The sequence below is a fragment of the Rana temporaria genome, chromosome 13, assembly GCF_905171775.1.
Source record: "Rana temporaria chromosome 13, aRanTem1.1, whole genome shotgun sequence".
NCBI classification, from domain to species: Eukaryota; Metazoa; Chordata; class Amphibia; order Anura; family Ranidae; genus Rana; species Rana temporaria.
Genome location: NC_053501.1, coordinates 23,385,126 through 23,391,125, shown reverse-complemented (window position 1 = coordinate 23,391,125; position 6,000 = coordinate 23,385,126).

The following is a 6,000-nucleotide window of genomic DNA, read 5'->3' as shown; positions in this document are numbered from 1 at the left end:
GTGTCACAAGGCTAGGCCAGAAGCCTGAGGCCTATCCCAGGAGCACTTGGCTGCTAGGCTGTCTAAGGTCTATCCAGGTTTGGGAGAAGCAGTGAGGGGTTGGGGCTTTCGGCCAGAAGTCCAACCAAGTCCCTTAATTTGTTGCCAACTAATGATGTTAGTACACTCATCAGGTCCCTAGTTTGACAAAGGGGCCACACCCTGAAATTCATAACCACACCCATTTACATCACATATGACGTCATTACGTCCATCTGGTTGACCTGCAACACTTCCTTGCTGCTTCTGTTGGCTCATCCTGGTTCCAAGCACCTTACAACGCATCTACCAGGGCTTGCTCACCATTGACCACCTAGATGGTCGCCACCTGCTGGAGACTTATTGATATGCTTTTCAAATATCTTGTACATGTAAGTGCATAATTTTTTTTTTTATCATATTCATATCATTTTTTTTAATTTAAAAATGTTTTAATAAATACTACACTTTGGTAGTGGCACTTTTCTCATCCTTCTTCTCTTTGTTTATCCCTAGTTTCCATGGCCGATAGACTGAATATGTGCTAGTGATGGACCCCACTGGTCAGAGGTGATGGCGTGGTGTTTATTTGGATTTCATGGCATGTTGTACATTTAAGGTCTGTGTGCGCGAGGCAGCGTCAGTGGATCGCCTCCATCGTGTCAGTATCACATTGCTGTGTGACAGGTAGCCCTCCATTATATTCATTCCAGACTGGACACCTTGATGTCTCTTAAATCTTTCCAGTACCAGAGAGAACAGGATGTGATATCCCCACTGGAGTTGACTCATGCTGGCTGTTCTGGCGTATCCCCCCCACCCCCTATATCCCCCCCCCCATATCCTCTCCTGCATTGTCTTATTAAAATAAACATCGGTGTGTTTCCTGTGATTTATGCCGCCGCCCTTTCGCTCTTTGATCGTTGCATATTTCACCTATGAAGGGGAAAAAGATCAGGGACTTCACAGCAGTACTCGGCTGACCCCAAATTGTTATCTTCCTTTCCCTTGTTCCTTCATCTCTGTGAGAGTTTGGTTTGTTTTTAAAGGCTACGTTCACCTTTAAAAAAAATATATAACTTTTTGCACGTGTAAAATGTTTTACTTGATCCTGCAGAGCATTGCACCCGAGATCAGCAGATTGTAGGTGCAATGTCAGGCTTCTGCACAGTCTTCCCCTAGTTTTCTGCCCATATCCCCATACAGGCTTTCAGTTACAAAGCTAGGGGAAGTCTGAATGATCGATGAGCGTGCTGAGCAGCTCTTTCCCAGCCCAGTGCAGTGTCAGATGATAGAAGTGCTTTGATGGAGAAGCGCTGTTTTCAAAAACTGACCCCCCCCCCCCCCATTGTCATAGACAGGGCCGTCTTAATAGCATCATGGGCCCCTGGGCAAAGTAATGCTCTGGGGCCCCTACAATGGAGATGCAGGTAAACAGACATGAAGTAAGAAGGAGGCAGACAAGCAGAGCTTCCCCTTTTGGGTGGAGCTCCCCATTAACTACATGTTCTGTATAACAAAGAAACAGTGGCAAAATACTACATACATAAAAGTAACAAAGCTGTCCTGTGCATATAATATATATCTGCTAGATTGATGCCTCCCCAGCACTATGGCCTCTTTACGCCCTAGATATCACCCCAGCACGCTGACCCCTCTACACCCCAGATATCACCCCAGCACTCTGACCCCTCTACACCCCAGATATCACCCCAGCACGCTGACCCCTCTACACCCCAGATATCCCCCCAGCACTCTGACCCCTCTACACCCAGCGCTGTAACCATATACCATAAGATACCCCTTGTGACCCCACTACATCCCTGATACCCCCTATACTGTGGCCTCTCTACATCCCTTCCTTCGAGTCCCAAGCATTCAAGCTGCATGGGGCGGGGTCAGAGCATCACTTGCGCTCCAGCCCTGCCCCTTCCTGCTGGCTGTAAAATAATACATATCTTTCTGCGCAGCACGGCGCACCGCTGCCAGCCTGTCTCCCCTGTGTATCCATCACTCTCAGTGCCATCATGGGGCCCCCAATTTAGGGCAGCATAGGCTGAAGGACCAGCTGCTTTGGGGAACTTGCAGGGGCCCCCCATGCAGCTGGGGCCCCTGGGCAGTGCCTAGGTGTGCCCTCTCATTAAGACAGCCCTGGTCATAGAGAGGGGAGTGCTGATGGCGGGAGGTGGGTGTATAAGGGCATATTACATGTTACACCCTAAATATGGCTGTAACATGGCCAAAGATCCTTTTTTTTCGAGGTACTGTCCCTGATTTGGCAACAATGTCCCTCTGTCCCTCTTTCCTCCTCATTTGTCATTAATTTTGGTCTGATCTATAAAGTTGTATACAAAATGCTCCTTCCATTCTTAACCACTTCCCGCCCAAGGATGTCATATGACGTGATTGACTTTCAGATGGTCATGGAGGCCCGGGCGCGACGTTATGATGTCACATCCAGGCCTCTGATGTAAACAAAGCCGAGATCTCGGCTGGAAAGCATCGAATCGTTCATATTTTTTTGATCTGATGCTTTCCAGCCTGGAGGAGAGATGTGGGGTCTTTTTTTTTGCAAAAAAATTATGATTTTTACATGCCGGAGAGGAGTGCCAGAATCGGCGCGGTATGGAAGTGGTTAAAAAAGTGTTTCCCAGCGCTAAACCTTTCATCCAATTTCTAAACTACTGCATCTGTAAATTTAGAAAACCAGAATAAAGAAACAGCAGTGGTAAAAAAAATAGCACTTACAGTATTTAACCAATCAGTTTTTTGTATAATTCTCCTTTAAGGGGCGTGGCAGAGGGGGTGTGTCCTATACATACATACTTTTGCTAATAGGTGTCTCTCGTTCCCATCTCAAAAAATTGGGAAGTATGGGGAAACCTCCCGCTGTCAGAATACAATAGCTCAGTGGAAGGTTTTCCCAATCAAAACTGACTGGGTTCCTCCAACCTATTGTTAAAGGAAAGGAAATTGCATAATGAATCTTCAGCCTAATGCCGCGTACACACGACTGTTTTTCGGGTTGTAAAAAATTACGTTTTTTTTTATGTCATTAAAAACGATCGTGTGTGGGCTCCAGAGCATTTTTCACGATGTAAAAAATGGCCATTAAAAATTTAGAACAAGCTCTAATTTTTCACTTTGTTTTTAACGTTGTTGTTTTTAACGTCGTAAAAAATGGTCGTGTGTGGGCTTTAACGACGTGAAAAAAACGCGCATGCTCAGAAGTTATGAGACGGGAGCACTCGTTCTGGTAAAACTAGCGCTCGTAATGGAGTAAGCACATTCATCACGCTGTAACAGACTGAAAAGCGCGAATTGTCTTTTACCAACACAAAATCAGCAAAAGCAGCCCCAAGGGTGGCGCCATCCAGATGGAACTTCCCCTTTATAGTGCCGTCGTACCTGTTGTACGTCACCACGCTTTGCTAGAGCATTTTTTTCACGATCGTGTGTAGGCAAGGCCGTTTTAACGATCGGGTTGAAAAAAACGTCATTTTTTTTCTAGACCATTAAAGCGGTTGTAAAGGAAAAAGTTTTTTTTCATAATAAGCATCCTTTACCTGCAGACATTCCTCTTTTCACTTCCTCATTGTTCGTTTTTGCTCAGAAGTTGCTCTATTTCTTCTCTGTTCTGTTCACTTCCTGCTTGTCTGATTTTACTGACCACCGTGAAGGGAGGCTTTACTGCGGTGGTCAGTGACGTGCTCGCCCCCTCCTGGGAACTATATCTGTGTGGCAGGACGCTCTCTACGTGTTAGAGACTTCAAGGAGGTGTGAATTACTGGGCGTGCCGCAATTCATACTGGGAAATGTAGTTCTTACATGAACAAACGATGCAAACCAGGAAGTGAATGAGAGAACAGAAACTAGAATGCCGTAGGTGATATAGATGAAGGAATTTAATAGGTATTTACTTGTTTTTTAACAGAATCATTACACTATTCTGTCTGTCTACCTTGCAGACATTCATTTTAGGCAAAAGAATGTTTTCCTTTAGTGACCCTTTAAAAATGTCATTTTTTACAACCCGAAAAACGGTCGTGTGTACGCGGCATTAGACCTCCTCGTCTGTCTTCCTTAGGTGATTTGGAATGAATTCTGCCCACCATTCCAAATCGCGGGCAAAATGCGCATTTGGATGCCATTAATGGCACCCCAAATGCGGTGCAATACTGCCGCATGGCAGAATCGTACAGCAATTGTGGCAAAACACGCATTTAAAAATCCCGCTAAGCTTGTTGCCCAAAAAGGAGAAGTGAATGGGCTGCCCTATGCGCGACACGCGGAAACGCTAGTAAAATTGTGCTTTAAAAATCGCAAGCGGGAATGCTCGTTTCCGCAACATATGTGAACAAGGCCTAAAATCATACCTCCCAACTTTTTGAGATGGGAATGAGGGACACCTATCAGCAAAAGTATGCAGCAATAAGACACCCCCCTTGCCACGCCCCCTTAAAGGAGAATTGTACAAAAAAAAACAAGATTGGTTAAACCCACAAGTGCTTTTTTTACCACCATTATTCCTTTATATTGGTTTTTGAAATTTACAAATGCAGTAATTTAGAAATCAGAGGAAAGGTTTAGCACTGGGAAACACTTTTTCATAGATAAAAAGTGCATTTTATATACATCTATATAGATCAGACCAGAATGAGGGACAAATGAGGAGGAAAGAGGGACAGAGGGACATTGCTCCAAATCAGGGACAGTCCCTCGAAGTCAGGGACAGTTGGGAGCTATTCCTAAAAGTCAGCAGGTACAGTGGCCCAGATTCTCAAAAGAGATACAACGGCGCATCTCCAGATACGCCGTCGTATCTCTGCGTAGCGCCGTCGTATCTATGCGACTGATTCTTAGAATCAGTTACGCATAGATATTCATTAGATCCGACAGGCGTAAGTCTCTTACGCCGTCAGATCTTAACTGCAATTTTTTTTTCCCCGTTAGGTGGCGCTTCCGTTTATTTCCCCGTCGAGTATGCAAATTAGCTAGATACGCAAATTCCCGAACGTAAGCGCGGCCGACGCAGTAAAGTTACGACGTTTACGTTAGGCTTTTCCTGGCGTAAAGTTGCCCCTGGGTCTATGAGGCGCAGCCAATGTTAAGTATGGCCGTCGTTCCCGCGTCGAAAATTAAAAAATTTACGTAGTTTGCGTAAGTCGTCCGTGAATGGGGCTGGACGTCATTTACGTTCACGTCGAAACCAATGACGTCCTTGCGACGTCATTTGGAGCAATGCACACTGGGATATTTTAGGGACGGCGCATGCGCAGTTCGTTCGGCGCGGGGACGCTTTTCATTTAAATGAAACACGCCCCCTACCCGCCAAATTTGAATTCCGCCGGGTGCTTTACGCTACGCCGCCGCAAATTTACAGGCAAGTGCTTTGTGAATAAAGCACTTGCCTGAAAAACTTGCGGCGGCGTAACGTAAATGAGATACGTTACGCCCGCACATTTTTGCGCCCATCTACGTGAATCTGGGCCAGTATTTATAGGTGCTGACTTTTAAAATTGGAAAAACAAATAGACGTTCCTCTTTAATGAGAATAAATTGTGAAGGATGTCATTAATCCCCCTTTATCTGCTGTCCCCAGTACTCTTCTGTCCTTATCTTGGCCATTCCTCACATTACGATCCCCAGAGCTTTGACTCTCCCTTTACAAAAGGCTTTCAGTAAGGAAGTCTTCCATTAGTCTTTGTGTAAAGATGGCCAGTTTCTCTCTTGTATTTTGTTAATCTCAGTGTCCTATCTAGATAAAGGACATTGCTAAGGACTCCCAAACAATACCATTCCCAGCTGAACACTCATCCCTATCAGACCTACAAGAATGATAGCACAGCCACCCACCAATCAGATTTCATCGCTAGGAATCTGATTCTAACCCCAAACTTGGCAAATGGAGGTTGGAAAGGATTCTTTTGGCACAAAATAGCAATTCCCATACCAGGCCCTTCCAAACAGGCCACCATCCTT